General features: G+C 35.6%; 1 protein-coding gene across 1 annotated transcript in view; it reads right to left on the bottom strand.

The window, feature by feature from the left end:
• Positions 1-16,929: 16,929 nt before the first annotated feature.
• LOC116638133 (zinc finger protein 133-like) overlaps positions 16,930-21,935 on the bottom strand; it is a 64,687-nt gene continuing 59,681 nt past the window's right edge. Inside the window, exons 3-4 of the transcript XR_004300635.1 lie at positions 19,053-19,720; positions 16,930-17,217 (exon numbers count right to left, since the gene is read on the bottom strand). The gene's annotated coding sequence lies outside the window, so the exon portion shown is untranslated. The remainder of the gene's footprint in view (positions 17,218-19,052; positions 19,721-21,935) is intronic.

Here is a 21,935-nt window from a genome sequence, read left to right as displayed (position 1 = left end):
ATATCTCCAGCCCTCAGTCCAGGCATTCTATTCCACCAAAGTAAAAAGGTCTAGTAGTAGAGATGAAAAAGAACCCTTTGAGCCCTTTCACAATTGTTTACCACCAATGGTGGTTATACAAAAGCTCTCTGTTGCACTATTACATGTCTTAAAACTTTCTTCTTTTTCTCCAATATCTTATCAACTGATCATGGTCACATCTTGCCAGCATAACAGCCCTTTGCCTTTGCTAATGTCTGCTCTAAGGCATTAAATATAATTTTAAAAAATCATATTCCCAGATAATAAAACTTCACATTTTTCTTCTATTTTGAAGCACTTGTCTGTAGTTTCTGTATACTAAACTTGCACTAAGAGTGTTTTTAAATGGCTGTCTTACTTTGGCATTCTTGTATACAAAGTGGTGATTTATCATCTTTCTCCCTTTATGTTTATTAAACAACACAAATGTTCCAAGTCTCTAACCGCTACTTAATTCAAGTCTGTGAGTTTCTGTGCTCCTATGCTTCTCAGACCAGATTGCTCTGGGAAATTTTAGTGTCAACATGTAATAGTAAAATTGATCAACTGCATATAAACTAATAAGTACAAATTTGATTTTCTTCTAAAAAGTAATTATTTGCCTCTGAGGTAAAACAAAACTCATATTTATAAGATGTAGTGTATATAATGTGTCATTTTAATAATCATATGATAGAAAATGATGCATCTTAAGTTTGGATATTACGATTCTTACACCAACTCCAATGTATTTTTTTTCCCCCAATGCCACTAGGCACTGTCTGACACCAGCTGAGAGTCTTAGAATTGATCTGTATTCTGACATTACCTACCTGGAGATATCATCAGATCTCACATGTTAAGGGCTCAGTCTTACAAGACTGTACACACACACACACACACACACACACACACACACACACACACCCTACGCCAATCACAAGTCCAGGTGATTCTGACCGCCGGGCTATATAGACTGGAGGTTCCAATGACTCCCTCCTTGGGTGTGATTAAGTTGCTAGAGCAGCTCACAAAAATCAGGAAAGCAGTTTACTTACTAGATTACTGCTTTATTACAAAAAAGTTTCAAATCTCTAATCACATAATTGGTTCCCTTGGCAACAAACCCTCATCCTTAGGTGTTTTTCAAAAGACACCTCATTAACATAAACTCAGGTGTAGTTGAAAGGGCTTTGTTGTAAATATCAAGACATCTTTATCACTCTTATCATTTAGGAAATTCAAGGGTTTTAAGAGCTCTGTCCCAGGAATGGGAACAAAGAACAAATATGTATTTCTTATTATAAACCACAATACCACAGATATAAAAATAAATTCCTATCTTAGCAGACCAGTAAAAATTAAGGTTTCATAACAACATTTCCTGTAACTCGTGAAATAACATGATCAGTACTTCCCATGGTGTTTTGCCATACACCAACTTGGATATTGAATCAAGGCTTGAATGTGTTGGCATGACAAATTGAAGCACATACCCAACATTATAACAACTTTTAATTCATTGAATGATTATCAGACCTAACAAAAAGCATCATTTTCTACCTCTGTTACGATATTTCCTACTATCATTATTATAATAACAAGAGTTTCTTTTTCTCAGTAGCCTTTTCTTTTCAAATAATTGGGTAAAGAGCAGCAGGTTAGAAATTATGAAACGGGCTTTGTCATTTACAGAACCTGTAAGTTTAATTGATTGCTGCTTCCCTCCCTCATTTATAGCTGGCTAAAAGTTGCCTTCTCATTGATGAAAGTTTACCAGGAGGCATGGCGATATAAACTATCGATGAAATGTCTAACGGGGGGAAATGCAATTATGATTTACTCTGAAATTCCACTTGGGAATCTGTTTTAAGACTTCACACTTGAGAGGTAATTTCATTTGTTTTCTCCTGCTTATAAGCTAGTGTTTTAAACCATAGGTAATCACTGCAGGCTGCAGCAATGACAGTTCCCAGATTTCTTTCTAAGAGGCACAACTGAAGGAATATAGACTCTTTTCTGCTACTCCCTGTCTTAACTGGAACCAGCCTTTCCCTGGGACCACATGCATGTCCATCATTTTCTTTCCCCCCAGTGGAAGATAGGAATGGAAATAGCTACCATTTGTCGAGCGGTTACTAGTGCTCAGACCTCTGTTCAGCATTTCATAGACGTTGCCTCTTTTATCAAAACAATTCCCCAATTTTGACATTTTACCCCAATTTTGTAGAACCTGAGACTCAAAACACTTAATAAGTTGTCTGATGTTATAACGTAGCACATCGGATCATTTGAATTGTAATAGTTGCTCTTATCCCTGAGTTTTTCTCTCCCTACATAGCAAGATGCCATCAAATAGAGGGAACATCAGTATTCTTCAGACCATTATTACCGCTTCCTATTTACTATACCTCCACCTTCCTGTATAAGAATGATTTTTTTTTTTAAATCTCATGTCATCCTGCTAAGATTCCATTATATTATTGAATCATCTGTGAAACTCCTGGTTAATCCCATTATTTATACTGAGCCTTTTCCCTGGCCTTGGGTGATTTCAATGTTCCCGTTGACAATCTACTTTATACCTTATTGGAACATCTCTTATTAGCTTCTCCAAGGCTCTGCAGATCCACTCCAGCAAACTATGCCCAGGGATGTGCCTAGACATTGTCATTAACCCAAAGCACTTGGTATGTGAAATGTCAACATTTCACTCATAACACAACCAGCCGTTCCATCATTATTACTTTTACTGCTTTTTTTCTTTACCTCATCATTGCTCTTTCCTCTTAACTTTTTTTATTTTTATCTCGGTCTGTTAACTCCCTTATTTTTTCAATTACTATCTCAATAGAGCAAAATGATAACAGCATCAAAAATAACTAACGTCATCTGTTTTTAAGCAAGGTGTGCTAGGCACTTTATATGGTATCACAACTGAGGATTACAGAGGTGAAGTAAAGCATCCAAATTCACACGGGATGTAAATGAGGATAATTAGGACAAAGAAACATGTCTTTCTGTGTGATTCCAAGGTCCTGTTCTTTTCACTACACCATACTGCTAGAATAACAAAGATACAATCCTTTAATCATCGCTCACTTATTATTATTATTATTATTTTTTTGGGCAGGTCTGTTCTCATCTGTCCTGCGCAGTACAATCTCTGAATCATTATTCACTCCAATAAAAATTGGCTCTTGGGTTGTAGAGGGGATGAAAAAAAATTAAGTAGTATAATGGTTTTCTGTCCTTCAAAAGGTATATGGACATGAAGAGTATATCATAATATTAAATTTTATGGGAAGGGCAATTAGGAAAAAGAAATCTCTTAAAAGGCTACTGAGGGGGAGAAAAGACGTGGAAAAGCAATGCCACCAAGTCCCATTTTCAAACTACAGCTGTGTCCTCAATATTGTGTCTGATCTCTCTGTATTATTCCAGTCGAATCTCAGTCTCTTTTATTTAAACTCTCACTTCAAACTTTATTATTACTCAGACTCCTCAAAACTCTTGGCAAACAACCCTGTGTAAACACACACACGGATGCACACACAGCAAATGATCTTACATCGTACCTCATGGAGAAAATTGAAGTTTCAGGTGAGGAATTTCTCAGTAGTCTGTCCCCCCTTACTTGTCATCCTCTTATATGAACCTATACTCACATTCACAGCATTCTTCCTTTTCTGGTAGGAAATGTATCTCTCTTTAGTTGTATTCTGGGAGTCCAACATCTCAGTATCTTGCTCCATCAACCTATTTCTCTATTAATTGTATATTTTTCCCCTTTCAGTCTCCACTAATTCAGTGTGCATGTAATTACTTATTATTTATGCTTTGCCTGCAAGAAACAGAAAACACAACTATCAGTGACTTGAACAAATAGAGGGTTTTGCTTTGTTTTCCACATAACAGAAAATCTGAAAGTAGGCAGGTGCTGTCATTGGTTTGTTAGCTTAACAAGATCAAGGGCTGCATCTCATTATTTTGCTTTTGCCTCATGGTGTCGATATGCAGCTGCAGCTTCGTGCATCACATCTTTTTAGAAACTTCCTACAGACTTCCACTTTGGTCATATTGGCTAGAATGTATTGACCTGGTTTATTTCATGTGGCCACTCATGCTACTTTAGAGGCTGGAAGGGTGAATATTTAGTTTTTCAAGCCTCAGAATAGAGGCAGAAAGGAAGAAGGAAGTTGAGAAAGAGTTCAGAGTTAGCCAAACTATGGTATCTAACTACACTATAGTATAGTATAAATATAACTGAACTATAGTATAGATATTAACCTATAATATGCATAGCATTCATGTTTACTCTGTCTTCTGTCCTTAGAAGAAGAGGGTTATGCAAAAGAGAACCATGCCAAATATAAAATTTTTATTTTCCCTGTGTGTCCTACTTCATATCGTTCTCTTTCCTGCATGATGTTCAGTCTATAAGTCTTAACATCTACAGAGTTTGGCTGAGCAACCACTTCTCTATTTTCTGGATCCCTCTTTGTGAGCATTTCTAGATCCCTCTCTAAAAACATTCTGAGGATTCCAGCTAGGTATCCTCTGGATTCCTCTGCCCTGATATAAGAATAATTAATTTTCCTTCCTGTCTTAGAAAAAAACTATCTTGAGTACTAAGTGATCCTTTCTTGTTTTCTTTTCAGTTATGAGTGTCTGCATATTTTTATCCCTTTAATAATATTTTAATTTATTGTGAGTAGAGAAGAAATAAAAGTATGTTCAATATGTCACCTTTAACTGGAGGTTTTATAAACATATACTGTTATTATTTTATTTATCTGTATAAATCAAAAGACTATGAGTCTTTGAAGGCAGAGGCCATCACTTAATGCTTTAAAAAAAATCTCAGAACCGAACACAATTCAATGGCACTCACTGAGTTATTGCAAGATGTGAGTGAAAGAAAGGAAGAGTGAGAAATTAAAGGGAGGAAAAAAGAAAGAAGGGAACGTAAGGAAGAATGCTTACAGATTGTAATACAAAGGCTTAGAATTCATAATTGACCCCTTTCAACCTTCGTGAACCACGAAAAAGTATTTTGTCTCTGGCCATCAGTTTCCTTCTGGACTATATTTGAAATGATACTCTCTATTCATGTATCTCAAATAATATTCCTAAAATGAGAACAGATAATGAATATGAGCATGCTTATGGATTATAGATAGTATAGAACTTTAGGAGTTATTGCTTAACAAATTTTGTTTTTTGACAATCATTGTATTGCAGCATTGATATACTGATGAATATAAAGCCCCATCCAATTTCAGTAAACTAAGAATAGAAGGGAACATCTTTGACTTGATAAAGAAGATCTACAAAAAAATCTATAGTTAACATCATACTTAATGGTGAGAAACTAGAAGCTTTCATGCTAAGCTCAGGAACAAGACAATAATGGTTCCTTTCACCACTCCTTTTCAACACCATACTGGAAGTTCTAGCTAATGTAATAAGAGAAGAAAAGGAAATAAAAGGTATACTGACTGGGAAGGAAGAAATAAAATTGCTTTTGTTTGCAGATAACATCATTATCTATGTATAAAATCAGAAACAGTCAACAAAAATTCCTGGAATTAATGGATGATTATAGCAAGGTTGCAGGATATGAGGTTAATGTACAAAACATTTTATTTTGTATATTGCTTTCCCATATACTAGCATTGTTTTCCCATATACCAGCAATGAATAAGTGGAAACTAAAATTAAAAACACAATGCCATTTACCTTAGTAAATTAATTAGTGTTTTTGTTTTCTTTGGGTAAATACCGGGTAGTGGAATTACTGGATCACATGGTAATTCTATTTTTATTTTTCTGAATAACCTCCATACTGTTTTTAACGGTGGCTGCACCAGTCTGCATTGCTGCCAACAATGTACTAGGATTCCCTTTTCTTCACATCTTTGCCAACCCTAGTTATTTCTTGTCTTTTTTATTCTAGCCATTCTGACAGGTGTCATTGTGGTTTTGATTTGCATTTCCTTGATGATGAGTGATGTTGAGCATCCTTTCATGTATCTGTTGATGTCTTCTTCGGAAAAATGTCTATTCAGGTTCTCTGCCCATTTTTAATCAGATTATTTGGGGGGGGTTGGTGTTGAGTTGTATAAGTTCTTTATGGATTTTGGATATTAACCCTTTATCAGATATATCATTTGCAAATATCTTCTTCCATTCAGCAGGTAGTCTTATCATTTGGTGATAATTTCCGTTGCTGTGCAAAAGCTTTTTATTTTTGTATAATCACAATAGTTTATTTCTGCTTTTGTTTCCCTTGCCTGAGGAGACATATCTAGAAAAATATTTCTACAGCCAATGTCAAAGAAATTACTGCCTATGTATTCTTCTAGGAGTTTTATGGTTTCATGTCTCACATTTAGGTCTTTAATCTTAATTTAAGTTTATTTTTTTGTATAGTGTAAGAAAGTGATCCAATTTCATTCTTTTGCGTGTAGCTGTCCAGTATTCCCAGCATCAATTTTTGAAGAGACTGTCTTTTTCCCATTGGATATTCTTGCCTCCTTTGTCATAGATTAATTGACCATATAAGCATAGGTTTATTTCTGGGCTATCCTGTTCTCTGGATCTGTGTGTCTATTTTTTGTGCCAGTACCATACTGTTTTGCTTACTACAGCTTTGGGGTAGTAGTAGATCTTAAAATCTGGGATTGTAATACTTCTAGTTTTGTTCTTCTTTCTCAAGATTTCTTTGGCTATTCGGGGACTTTTGTGGTTCCATACAAATTTTAGTATTATTTTTTTCTAGTTCTGTGAAAAACATTGTTGGTATTTTGAGAGGGATTACATTGAATCTGTAGATTGCTTTGGGTAATATGGAGATTATAACAATATTAGTTCTTCCAACCCATGAACATGGACTATCTTCCCACTTGTTTGTGTCATTTTCAATTTCTTTCAGTGTTTTAGAGTTTTCAGAGTGCAAGTCTTTCACCTCTTCGGTTAAATTTATTCCTGGGCATTTTATTATTTTTGGTGCAATTGTAAATGGGATTGTTTTCTTAATTTCTCTTTCTGCTACTTCATTATTAGTGTATGGAAATGCAACAGATTTCTATATATTGATTTTATATCCTGTGACTTCACTGAATTCATTTACCAGTTCTAGTAGGTTTTTGGTGGAGTTATCAGGGTTTTCTATATATAGTATCATGTCATCTGTAAATAGTGAATGTTTTACTTTTTCCTTACCAATTTGGATGCCTTTTATTTCTTGTTCTTATCTGATTGCTGTGGCTAGGACTTCCAATATTTTGTTGAATAAAAGTGGTGAGACTGGACATATCCTTGTCTTGTTCCTGATCTTAGAGGGAAAGCTCTCATTTTTCCCCACTTGGTATGATGTTTACTGTGGGTTTTTCATATATGACCTTTATTATGTTGAGGTGTGTTCCCTCTAAACCTACTTTGTTGAGAGTTTTTATCACGAAGGGATGTTGTACTTTGTCAAATGTTTTTCTGCATCTATTTAGATGATTATATCATTTTTATCCTTTCTCTTGTTAATGTGATGTATCATGTTGGTTGATTTGAGAATATTGAACCATCCCTGCATCTCTGAATTAAATCACACTTGATAATGGTGAATGATTTTTTTAAATGTATTTTTGGATTCAGTTTGCTAATACTTTGTTGAGGATTTTTGCATTTATATTCATCAGAGATATTGGCTTGTGGTCTTCTTTTTTTGTAGTGTCTTTGTTTGGTTTTGGCATCAGAATAATGTTGGCCTCATGTTGGAAGTTTTCCTTCCTCTTCTATTTTTTGGAATAATTTGAGAAGAATAGGTATTATATTTTATATTTTTATATAAAATTTCTGTGTATTTTGTATTTATATACTTGCTATATTTATATTTATATATGCATTATTCTTATATTTCCTAATAATGAGGAAAATGAATTAGCAACATTAAAATAACTTGCCTAAATTTGACATGTAATTGTATAGCTCTTGGAACCAACCCGGTTGTCCCCCAGCCTGCACACCTACCTGCCTAATGTGTGAGGCTTTATTATGTTCACAAAATGCTCTCTCTTTAGAAAAAGCAGGATAAATAACAAATAATCAACAAGATCACAAGCCACCTTATGCTACTAATTGACTATTTCTTCCCCACAGATTTTAGGTTGGTTAAAACAAGTTAAGGAGACAAATTATGAAAACAGTATTCTATTAAAGTGGAGAGTAGAGAGCATTCCATTCTATTATGTAACTCTTCCATGTGACCAATGGAAATTGTAAAATGCTTTTAAGAAGTTACATATTTAAAATATTCCATCGACGCAGAAAAACTTAATATAGAAGCACAAAGATTTTAAGATTAAGAGTCTCAGAATTTTAACTCTTGACAAAGGGAATTTTAAGCTAATTTTTATTTTGATTGCTAAATCCAGTATGCCATGTGTGTTTCAAAAATTCAATATGTTATCAAACCCCAAGTTCTGCTGCTCATTGCTCAAAAGGCCAAAACTCAGGAGAAGAGTTTTGATTGGAAAAGAATTTGAGTTTTATCCAGAAGGCCAGCCACCTGGAGAGAAGACAGACTCTTGTCCAAAAACCCAGCCGAGGTTTCTGCCTGTCCCCAGGAGGTTTTAAAATGTTTAGGGTAGTTAATCGGTGAAGGGAGTGCAGTGGTCGGTAACATTTCTTCATTATGGGCAGGTTCCATGGTGCCAGCTACAGACCGGGGTGGTGCAAGGGGGTCTGGTCTCTGTTTCATAATGTGCAGGAGTCTTCTGTTCTTTCTGCAAAGAAGGACAAGGTCTACAGATACACAAAGGGAGGTTAGCAAAATCATTTGTGTGGCCTAAAAAAGAAAAACATTCTGCCAAAAAAAATTGCTAGACTAATCTGAAAGCTGAGATAGTTCAAACAGGCTTGCTGGCCTCTGTGGCCTAGGAAATTTTTGTCCTTCACTAGAGGTCAGTGGTCTGCCTGCTGTGGATCAAGGGACTTAGGTCAGCCAGTGTGTGAACTTGAATCAAGTTAACATTTGAGACTGGTTGAAGTGCTATTACAAATATAGGATAAACCACTTTAGAAATGGTTTTAAAAAGTGGGTTTGTTTTTTTTTTTCAGATTTCAATGGAGAAAAGCAAATTGGGTATTGAGATATACACAAATGCTCAGTATGAGCTACATAGGAAAGGATATATTTGCAAGTCACCAGAAACACAGTGTGATGTGGCTGAAAGGGCAAGGACATTGGGGTCAGGGAGCTTCCATTTCAAGTCTAGGCATTGTGCACTCAAGAAAATTAGTTTATCTCTCTGAGTTTTTATCTGGTCTTCAAAAGAATGATTTTAAAAGATAAAATTTATAGGGAACCTATCCGAGGGTCTGATATATACTTTGCTTCCACATATTAACTGTATTTATTTGTGATGCTGTACACTAAGTACTGGACCACAAACACCCTGGCCTAAGGAACATGAATTTAGAAGTTAAGATATACAAGTAATCAGGCATTGCAGTGTAGGCACGTGATGGAAAAAGTACATGGTGCTAGAATAACACCCAGGAATGTCATCCAGATATGCTAGGGTATGAGTAAAAACTCCCAGGAAGAGGCAATATCTCAGCTGGATGAAGGATGCGTTTAGTCAAGTGAAGGAGGAGACAGGAAAGCTTTCTCAAACTAGAGGAACTGCAAGTGGCCTAGAGGCCAGGCATACGGTAAGAGACTCCACTTCCAGGGGCGCCTGGGTGGCTCAGTTGGTTAAGCGACTGCCTTCAGCTCAGGTCATGATCCTGGAGTCCCGGGATCGAGTCCCACATCGGGCTCCCTGCTCAGCAGGAAGTCTGCTTCTCCCTCTGACGCTCCCCCCTCTCATGCTCTCTCTGTCTCTATCTCATTCCTCTCTCAAATAAATAAATAAAATCTTTAAAAAAAAAAAAAGAGACTCCACTTCCAGCCTCTAACAATAGATCCTGGTAGATGACAGGTACTGAGGCTGGAGAGAAAGCAAAGGTCAAGTTAATCAAGATTAGAACCAACCCAAATCTTCAGCCATTCATCTTTTGCTTCACATAAGGCTAGAAGAGAGTGGAGATTAGTGTACCAATGATTGAGAACAGTAGCTGTTCCAGCAGTGACACAGGGTCCAGAAAGACTCTATTGGTCGAAGGATTAACCCTTAGGAGCTGGATCATGGAAAGTTCTAGGGAGCAAGGATCAGGGCAGTGTGATGCTCAACATAGTAGCTATTTCAAATTGCTGTGGAAAAATTTCAACATTTAATCAACCACAATAATCATCCTTTTGTGTAACAGTTAAAAATCGATCTGGATTTAGGTTAAAAGACAAATTAAATCACAGCTTAAATTCATCTTTACTTTGAACTTACTTTATTGTAATTTAATATTCTGCTCCTATTCCGTGTGTGTGTGTGTGTGTATGTGTGTGTCCGTGTGTAAGTTCCACAGGATATACACTCCAGTAATCAATAAATAGTCCAGGTTTCAAACAACAACAACATCAACAACAATACTGCATTACTTATTTACAACTTTAAATTAAATTTATAGTATTAAGTTGATGATTCTGGCACCACAGAGAGAGTGTCATCCAGCTAAATTGACCTACAAATCACAGACAGTAACATTTGTATAGAACCTTGCCATTTTGAAAGCACTTTCATATCATCAAATGTAATCCTCACAACAATATGGTTAAGGAAATGGAGCAGCTATTCAATAATTTACAAACACTCTTCAAGTTCACTTTCATTGCTGCAGTACCATTGGGAGCAAAAGGCGGCAGGTATTCCCATCATCTCTACTTTGTAAATGAGAAACTTGAGACAAGAGAGATAAAATGTATCTTGACAGTGAAAATGAGTTTGGTATCTGTGGACTGAGATATCCAAAGAAATATGTAGGGGCATAAAAATTTAAAATTAAGGAACTATCACAAGTGTTCTCATTTCAGTCTTTATGGTTTAAAAAAAAAAAAAAAAAGCCTAGAAATTACTTTCCTCCAAAGTCTCTAAAACATATAAATTTTAGAAGCAGATTCTCATCTCAAAAGCTTCTTTTCGGTGTGTCATTTTTATAAGGAGTTAACAAAATTATAATTTGGTTTTAGAACCAGTAACTGAAATATGTCTTATTTAGTGAAACCTTGAAACTGGAATTCACAAAATGCTTTTGGTAAGATAAGAGGCAACAACAAGGATTAAACATGAAAACAATAGTACAAGATGGGTAAAATAATCCCCACTTTTAGTAAAAGTGTTTCAGAACTCTCTTCTAGTCTTTGTAAAAGTTACTCCTAATATTGATTGTACTAAACAATTATCGAAGTTCTGAAGATACAGATGATAAGGCCGGGGTACATACAGTAGGATCAGTCTATTATGATATAAATAAAGAAGTATTGTATAAAAAATACAAAGTTTTATGGAAAATATTAGATTTCCAATTAGAGAAAAACACCTTTAACATTAAGAAATAATAAGAAATTAATAAGAAATTTCAGATACAGTAAGTATACCTACCAGTAGAGTACCCTTGGCAAGTTTCTTTAGAGGAGTTGGTGCTTACAGTTCAATATATGTAAAATATATGATATGTTGAGATAAAGTAGACGTCATACAAGAAAAAATAAAAGGAGAGGGAAAGAAAAAGGAAAGGAGAATAAACTCATTGATTAGTTAATAAGTAGAAGTTAAATGATTACATTAAAAGTTTGCAAAGCAGCTTGTATAACATTCAGTAAGATAGCAAGGAACTAAGGACATTTAAAAAATATATACATACAAATGTTGACACTAGGATAAAAATGTAAAACTCCCTAAATACCCCCAAAAATATTTGTGAATTAAAGAGTAAAGAATATGCATTTTGTAGAGAAACAGAAAATATAAGAATGCACAGAATTGCAAAATACTATGGTAGAGTTGAGATGAAACATATCAGTCATGCAAATAAACGTGAAAGGGCTTAATATACCCATTGAAAAACATATTTTTCCATTTGACATACAAAGCAAGGTCCAACTATGTACATAAGAGATAAATCTAAAACAAAATGAGTTAGAAAGGTTAATACTTAAGAGATGGACAAGGTGAGTGGAAAAAGTACGAAACCATTGTTTGTGATCTTGATATCAGATAAAGTAGTAAGTAGCCCGAATAATGTAAGTTGAACAGATATTATGGGCACGTCAAACTTTATGCCCCAATGAGAGAGAATATAACCTCTTCTTGTATATTCATGCAACACTCACAAAAAATGGTCGTATAATTGGTCACAAAGGAAATATTGATTGGTTCCATGAAGTAGATGAATTACAAGCAAAACCTAAATGTGAAAAATTTGAAAGTATTCCTAAAAGAACCAAAAGTGGACCTTAACAAATAGTAAAACATCCCTCCATCTTAGTTGGGATGAATCATATTAAGAAGATATCACTTCTCCCTATGTTGATTTTTAATTTTAAACCAATATTTTTAAAATAAAGATTTTATGTGCAAGTCGATAAGATGGTTCAAAAGTTCATGTAGGTAAACACATAGGCAAGAATAGCCAACAAAATACTGAAAAACCAAAACTAGAAACGAGGATAAAACAGATAAACCAGATATTAAGATATATCACAAAGACTCTATAATTAAAACAGTGTGGTACTGATCCATGAACTAGTTTCAATTGTATGAGGCATGGATCTAATTTTATCTTTTTATAAAAGCTTACTCAATTGTCTAGGCATCACCTATTTTAATACTTGTGCCTGTAATCTGAAATGTCACCTTTACTATATCATATGTAAGAATAAATTCAAAATATATCAGATATCTAAATGTTAGAAATTGAAATTATAAAAGCCCTAGAAAAACATATGAGTAGAAAAAGTCTTTCTAAACTTGATTTTTATCCAGAGGCAATAAAATTTTGATACATATAGGTATATAATTTGTTTAACTGCATGGCCAGGAAAAAGCTATAAATTAAGTCAAAAGACAATTGGCAAAGGGAGAAAATCCTTGCAAAATATTTCACAAAAACAAAATGGGGAATAAAGGACAAAAGCATGATGAAAACATGGGAAAACTCATGAATAGACAGTCCACACAAAAAGGGAAATAAAACGGTCCTGAAGCATATGAAAAGTCATTCAAACTCACAGTTAAAGAATGCAAACCAGAAAGTTATTGAGACATCATTTTTTACATATAAGATGGGCAAAAATTAAAAGTGACTGCATATTCTGATGAATGCTATGGAGAAACAGGCATTCTTATACATTGCTGGTAGGAATACAACCTATTGCAATCCTTCTGGTGGGAAAATTGGAAACTACATATACACTTGCCACTTGGCCCAGCAATCCCACTTCAGTGATACAAACTTATATATATGCATGTTGATTTGAAAACTGGCTCCTGTACATAGAGGGCTAGAAGAGACCAAGAAAGAGGCAGACCACTCCAGACTAATAGGTGGCAGATTTAATATGCAAGGAAACTTAAATATTAGGCTTCCCTTGGGTAGTCTCAAGATAAGTAAATCTCTGCATCCATCTGCCAGAATCTTAAAAGTTTACATATAGACCTCAACGGGGTTTAGTCACATACACAACCCAGGTGGTCTCAACAACACATTACTCTCTCAAGGCTATGTCCTTGAAACAACTCCTACTGAGGGAATGTTGGGTAGGAAGCACATTACAAGGACAGGGGATGGGATGAGGAGCCTCTAATTCTCAGGTCCAGTTCCAGGATCCACTAGTGGTCACACCCTCTCAAGAACTTCCTCCAACAGTGTACAAATGTCTATAATTGCAAACCATTTGAAACAGCCTGAATATCCTACATATGAAAGTGACTGAGTAAACTATGATACATTTACACAATGGAATATTATGTAGCTATAAAAATGTAGGAGATGGGATGCCTGGGCGGCTCAGTCGGTTAAGCTGGTTGACTCTTGATTTTGGCTCAGGTCATGATGTCAGGATCATGGGATCGAGCCCTATGTCAGGCTCCTCGCTCACTGCAGAGTCCGCTTGAGATTCTCTTTCTCTCCCTCTCCCTCTGCCCTACCCCTGTTTGTGTGTGCTCTCTCTCTAAATAAATAAGTAAAATCTTAAAAAAAAATGAAGGAGAAAGATTATTACCTCCCATGAGTGATTTTTAGCATATATTGTTAAATGAAAAAAAAAATCAAAGTGCAAAATAGTATCTATAATGTTTACTTTCAAGTCAGAAAGAAGTGCATATATGATAATATACATGTGTGTAAAAAAGAAAGAAAGGAATAAAAAATAAATATCAAGGGAAAAGAAAAACCAAGAAACTAAAAAAGTATGTTAAGTACAGGGCATAGGATGGAATGGGATAGAATGAACAGGGGAAGGGAAAAAGGTTACAAGATATGGGAGGAGTGATGATAAATTTCTGTATATTTTTACTTTTCAAACCATAGAAAAACTTTACATACCCCCAAAATAAATCAGTTAAAATCAATCAGGGAATGGGTGGAAGATAAATTGGAATACTAATGTCAATAAATAATCTTAAATGTATTACAGATGCATATATTTGCATGTCTAGCAAAACCTCACTAGTTGGTGTGGAATAAATACAGTTAATTCTAGAAACAAGATTTTGACAGAAATGCAAAATAACTATACACAAATACTGTACTCTAGTTGGTAAATTTGTTTTTCATAGGACTATGTGTTAACAATTCTGAAACTATGTGTATTCTAGGTTTGAACAAAAACATTAATAGATTGTGTAAAACTTACTACCCAAGAAAGAATTTACAAATAAGGGAGAAGATTAGAATGAACCTTTTGGTGTTGGATTAGAATCAGAATTGTGAGAATGACGTAGATATAGATACAGGCATAGAAAGAGTAAAAATATGTGTATAAATAGGATAACTGTGTGTATTTCTACATGGATAATACATGTATTTTCTAGCTATGTCCTTTGGGAGGGTGTAGAAACAATGGCATCCCAGTGGTAAAGAGCACACTCAGAGTTTTGGTTTGTAAATATCACTGTTCCATAAAAGATGGGAGAACTCCTTGGGAAAATGGACAGATCCCAGAGTTGGGCAGAAAAAAGTAAAATATGAGTATAAATATCCTGTGCCAGAAAGTAAGGACGTACTTAAAAAATGATGGAGCCATGTTGAGATTACACAGAAGCCAGTGGTCAGGTCTGGGGCAATCTGATCAAAATAAAAAAGTATAGTAATGGATTAAAACCCATTGAATAAAATAAATGAGTCTGTAGTGGGCGCCTGAGTAGCTCAGTCGTTAAGCGTCTGCCTTCGGCTCAGGTCATGATCCTGGAGTCCTGGGATCGAGCCCCGCGTCGGGCCCCCTGCTCCGCAGGGTGTCTGCTTCTCCCTCTCCCACTCCCCCTGCTTGTATTCCCTCTCTCGCTGTGTCTCTCTCTGTGTCAAATAAATAAAAAAATATTAAAAATAAAAATAAATAAATGAGTCTGTAGTGATATAAACAATTTAATTAGTAAATGAAGTAAAGGGGAAGCATTATTTACATTAGAATTGGAGCTAACACATGTAGGAGGAACACAGGAAGTTATGTGGCAAACACCAAGCTCATCAATGAATGCCAAAATTAGTACAGCAAACGTGATGAGAAAAAAATGTATGTATACAGCCTTAAAGTTTTTTTCTCCAATATACTTGTTGACTATAAAAGGAGAAATTGTCACTTTATAGGGGAGAAATCTGACTTTTACTACTTATCTTAAATAAGTGATCAAAGTTAACATCATAAAAAAGCAATTTCAACATCATGTACCCCCTGATGTTATGCATTAAAAAGGGTATAGCATCACCCCATGGCAATTTAGCCCAAAATGCATTACGTGAATTTAAGCATAAGACAACATCAGACTAACCCAAATAGGTAGACATTGTGCAAAGTAACTAGTCTGTACACTTCAAAGGAATCAATGTTATCAATGCAAATAAAATCTGACTGTTGCAGAAAAGACCAAAGGGATATGACAAACTAAGGAAGGAAAATACACAGTAATCTTATATGGTAAATACAAGTCCCTTTTAGATTTACAAAGATAACAAAAATAAAAATAAACTGATGGTGTGACATACCAGGGACAGGGAAAAGAGAAAATTTTACAGTGAATCATTCAATATAGCACCGCTGCAAATTAAACACAAGAGGATCAAACCCAATGAAGGAAGTTACAGCAACAGAACCCACTACATGAATTTTTCATCCTTAAAAGAATGTTTCAGCTATATTATAAGCTTTAAATTAAAAAATGAGTTTGCCATAAGAGCATTAAATGTCTGCAATAAGCTGTTTACACACAAGAAATTAAACATTGTAATACTCTTCTGAAGAAAAATGGATTAGTTGATGAAAGTTATGCTCATCTCACTGGAATGTTTGTTTTCAGCACCATGTTTGTTCCCCTAACTCCTTGACATAGAACTGATGATCACATTTGCCGTACTACATCTTTAATTTATTGTTTTGAATTTCTTCTTCTTTTTCTATTCCCATCCCTATTCCCTTGGTTTAAACTCTCATCCTCCTGGGCTTAGACTCTCATACTTTCTTGAAAGTTAATTTCTCTTCCTCAGAATGTCTTCATTACCTGAGTCAACTCTACAAAAACTGATTATTTGAAAACAAATCATTTCATGCAATTATCAGTAACTCAAAACTTCCACAAATCTATATATATTGGCATTATATAGATAGTATGGTCTAAGATTTTTATATCCTTTATCTCCTGTGATTACCTTAACATTACAACCATATTAATGATATGCTATTTCCTACATATACATCATATTCCTTGTGAAAGTGGATATATTTAATGGTTGAGAGTGTGGGCTTAGCTCTAAGGAGAGGATATCTTAGTTAAGTTTTGCTTTGCCACCTATTAGCTATGTGATGTTGGATGCTCTTCTCATGTCTTCATTTCTTTATCTGTAAAACAGTGATAAATATGGTATTTACATCGTTGGCTTTTAAAAGGGTTAATTAAAAATTTAGGGACTCACCTGGAATAGAGTAATAGCTCCGTAAATGTTAGCTCTGATACGATGATGACAATGGTACTGACGCTGATGCAGACGCAAACTTCAATACTTTTGTAATGTGTGTTTTCTTTTCCAGAAACGCCATCTTTTCCACTCTAGTTCTCTGCTTGGCAAACTCTGAATCATATTTCATGACAGAGGCAATATTTCACATTATAAAACAAGTCTTGCCTGAGGTCACAAGTATCTATGATAGAGCATATCCTAGAATACTGTGTATATTTCCTGCTATGTTATTGCATGTAATATTTATATGGTATAAATACACGTATGTCTCTGTAAAATGATCAAAATAATACTTCCTACATCATAAGATTTTATGACTGCTAAGTGAAATCTCTATAAATTTCTTCCTGAAGTGCCTGACACATCATGAGCAACATCCAAATGTTATTTGTGGTTGCTGTATTTTTTTTTAATTTTATAAACTTTGAGTTCCTTGGAATGGAGACTGTTTATTATCATATCTCCTGTATGCACCACATGTAACACTTACTAAACATGATTTCACTCATCTATAGAATGTAAAAAAAAAAAAAAAAAAAAAAACAAACACAAAAAAAAAGATACCAGAGCTTGAGGATAGATGAGATGGGGAGATGTTGGTCAAAGAGTACAAGCTCTCAGTTATAAGATGAATAAGTTCTGGAGACCCAGCGTTATGGTGTCCATAACTAATAATGCACCTTATATGAGAAATTGGCTGAGAGAGTAGATGCCAAGTGTTCTCACCACACACACATGCATACACACAAAATGCAGCTATGTGTGGTGATGGATATGTTAATTAGTTTGATTGTGGTACTCATTTCCCAGTGTATACTTATATCATCTGGTACATCTTAAAAATATACAATTTTTATATGTCAGTCATATTTCAAACTGGAGAAAAAACATTCATTAACTTTTGAATGAATGCTCCAAATTAGCAAGATTTAAATTAAAACAAATTAAGGCCTTTTATTGCATTTATAGCTCCCTAAAACAGGATTTAGAAACATTGGAGACATTGTAGTTCAGATAATTAATACTTCTAAATCATAGACCATGAGTTAAAACAAAATAGTGACCAAAGAAGTGTTCATTAGTCCACAGTCCAATGTCAGTATGATAAGTTAGTCTTCTGGTGTAGTTCTTCAAAATACTATATAATTCTAGATACTTGAAAGCTCTAAATACAATGCGCTAGTGGGACCCTAAACTAATAGTAACCAACTCATACCTCATAAGTAGAATCATTGAATTCTGTGACCTTTTGAATGATCTTTATTGACGACACTAAAAAATGTCTCCATCTAAAAAAAGAGGCCTAGCAACATTCTTTCACTACACAAATGTCTATTGTGCGTCAACTCTGCGCAGAGCATTGTGCTGGGCGTTGGTACCCTGGCTAATGGAAATTGAACATGATCTTTCCTCACAAGAAGATCTGAGTCTATAAGGAAGATAAACACTAAGTAAGAGCAGCTCTTACTTCTACAACTATTTGCTTGCTTTGTTTTTTTTTTTCACTTCTAAACTATTTCTTAAACCAAAACATTAAAAAACTAGATATGCATAGAAAGTATGTTACCATCTGTCCTTTATTATCTTTTGGTTGCTTCCCCATTTTATATTTCATTCCAATTCCCTTTAGCCAACTACAGAATTTTCACCAGAAAGTCGCCCAGCCAGCCTTCTAAGATGTCCTGTAGTTCCTGAAAATGGACTGTTAGGTGCCTTAGTGATGCGGTTGGTGTGTTAAGTTTTTGATAACCTCTTATTGAATTGAGAGCAACAGGACAGATTTTAAAATGGAGTTCAATCCTTCAAACACTATAGGTTAACCAATGGCCTTTACATAACTTGTCACTGTGTAAAAACACGGCATTCAATAAACTCAAGTCACTCTCTGCAGTCTTACAATGATTCAGCCTGAATTTCCCAGTTGTCAGTTTCCAGGTAATACATACCACTGCAGCAGAGAGGGCTTTTCTTCACTTGTGGTACTTAAATTGTCCATGGGAAGTCTCTCACAGCTAAGAAAGACAGTGTGTTCTCAAGAATTCGGTGTTCCTAAAATGGATACATGAGAGCCAGTCACAGCATCTTAAATGATCTCAGTTTACCTGCCTGTCAAGCTTTAACATGGTACATGGTAAATATTGGAGAAACCATCCTCACAGGCAAGATAGAAGAGTCCCCTAACATATACTTAATACTCACCAGAGCTGATCACAGTGCAAAACTCAACTCTGAATTTAGAAAAGGAAGTGGCCACCATCTCTGTGTGAACACATCTGTCTTCCACATCTCATCATTAAAATTCCCTCCGCTTTGGATTTATTGAAGACCACTGTTAAAATGTTCCAGCACACATCACCCATCAGATGGAGAGAAAAGGTCCCTCTAGAGTTTTAAAATAAGACTAAGACAGGCAAGCAAAAAACAAAGCCATATATTTGATGAGCAGCCCTCACAGATGACTCAATTTGAGGACAATGTTTACCACTGCTCTGTATTTTACCCCCTGGGATCTGGCTTATATTCAGTCTGGCTTATCCCAGTCTAGGAAGTTTTAACCTGATCCAGCTTGAATTTCCTAGTCTTCCGTGTTCACATGGCTCCTCTGGATTTCATTCTAGGAAAAGAGAGATAGGAAACAAGCTTCTGGCATCCATCCATGTCAAACATTAAATAAGATTAGCTAGCTGTTACCTTAAATAGCCAAGTACTTTTACCTGAGAAAGTTGTTACAAATGTGACTCCATCAAATCCTCCCCAAAACGTTAAGTATTCATTTGGACCCATTTTAAGAGGAAGAAAAGCCCTTGAGGAGGTTAAGTGATTACAGAAACAGTATTTAAATTTGGCCTTTATTCCATATCTCATGTTCTTTGCACCATATTATATACTTACTAAAAGCTGAAGTTCTGAATAGTTCACATTTTTTTCTAAGCAATAAGATATTATACTGATGTTGATCTGTGTATTCCTTTTTTTTTTATTATGTTCAGTTAGCCAACATATAGTACATCATTAGTTTCTGATGTAGTGTTCAATGATTCATTAGTTGTGTTTAACACCCAATGCTCATCACAACATGTGCCCTCTTTAATACCCATCACCTGGCTACCCCATCCCCCCCACCCCCTCCCTTCTGTAACTCTCAGTTTGTTTCCCAGAGTCCAGAGTCTCTCATGGTTTGTCTCCCTCTCTGGTTTCTTCCCGTTCAGTTTTCCTTCCCTTCCCCTGTGGTCCTCCATGCTATTCCTTATGTTCCATATATGAGTGAAACCATATGATAATTGTCTTTCTCTGCTTAATTTATTTCACTAAGCATAATCCCCTCCAGGTCCATCCATATCGATGCAAGAAGTAGGTATTCATCCTTTCTGGTGGCTGAGTAATACTCTGTTGTATATATGAACCACATCTTCTTTTTTTTTTATTATTATTATGTTATGTTAATCACCATACATTACATCATTAGTTTTTGATGTAGTGTTCCATGATCCATTATTTGCATATAACACCCAGTGCTCCATGCAGAACGTGCCCTCTTTAATACCCATCACCAGGCTAACCCATCCTCCCACCCCCCTCCCCTCGAACCCTCAGTTTGTTTTGCAGAGTCTATCGTCTCTCATGATTCATCTCCCCCTCCGTCTTCCCCCCTTCATTCTTCCCCTCCTGCTATCTTCTTCTTCTTATTTTTTTTTTAACATATAATGTATTATTTGTTTCAGAGGTACAGATCTGTGATTCAACAGTCTTGCACAATTCACAGTGCTCACCATAGCACATACCCTCCCCAATGTCTATCACCCAGCCGCCCCATCCCTCCCAACCCCCACCACTCCAGCAACCCTCAGTTTGTTTCCTGAGATTAAGAATTCCTCATATCAGTAAGATCATATGATACATGTCTTTCTCTGACTGACTTATTTCGCTCAGCATAACACTCTCCAGTTCTATCCACGTTGTTGCAAATGGCAAGATTTCATTCCTTTTGATGGCTGCATAATATTCCATTGTATATATATACCACATCTTCTTTATCCATTCATCTGTTGATGGACATCTTGGCTCTTTCCACAGTTTGGCTATTGTGGACATTGCTGCTATAAACATTGGGGTGCACGTACCCCTTCGGATCCCTACTGCACCAGCTTGCATTCCCACCAACAGTGTAGGAGGGTTCCCCTTTCTCCGCATCCCCGCCAACATCTGTCGTTTCCTGACTTGTTAATTTTAGCCATTCTGACTGGTGTGAGGTGATATCTCATTGAGGTTTTGATTTGGATTTCCCTGATGCCGAGCGATGTTGAGCACTTTCTCATGTGTCTGTTGGCCATTTGGATGTCTTCTTTGGAAAAATGTCTGTTCATGTCTTCTGCCCATTTCTTGATTGGATCATTTTGAACCACATCTTCTTTATCCATTCATCTGTTGAAGGAGATCTCGGCTCCTTCCACAGTTTGGCTATTGTGGACATTGCTGCTATGTACATTGGGGTGCCTATGCCCCTTCTTTTCACTACATCTGTGATCTGTGTATTTCTAAAATACAGTTACAACATATGTTAACCTACAAATTTTATGAAAAACCCAAGTATATCTCTCATTATTAGACAGAGCATATGGAAATAAATATATGTGTGCTGGTGGGGGGGGATTATATATTTTGCATTAGGCATAAGAGCTCCTCAGAGATTTAGTTCAACTTATTCGCCAGAAGAAAAAAATGAAGCTCAAGTTAAGTAATTTATAGTTTATTCAACTAGTAGGCATAATTGGCACCTCAAACTAGGTCTCTATACCTCTATTTTCTTTCTACTATAGTTGAGCCTTTTT

Source organism: Phoca vitulina, unplaced genomic scaffold, assembly GCF_004348235.1.
Source record: "Phoca vitulina isolate PV1807 unplaced genomic scaffold, GSC_HSeal_1.0 scaffold16, whole genome shotgun sequence".
NCBI classification, from domain to species: domain Eukaryota; kingdom Metazoa; phylum Chordata; class Mammalia; order Carnivora; family Phocidae; genus Phoca; species Phoca vitulina.
Note: the sequence above shows the minus strand (reverse complement) of the source record. Positions and strands in the feature narration are given on the sequence as shown.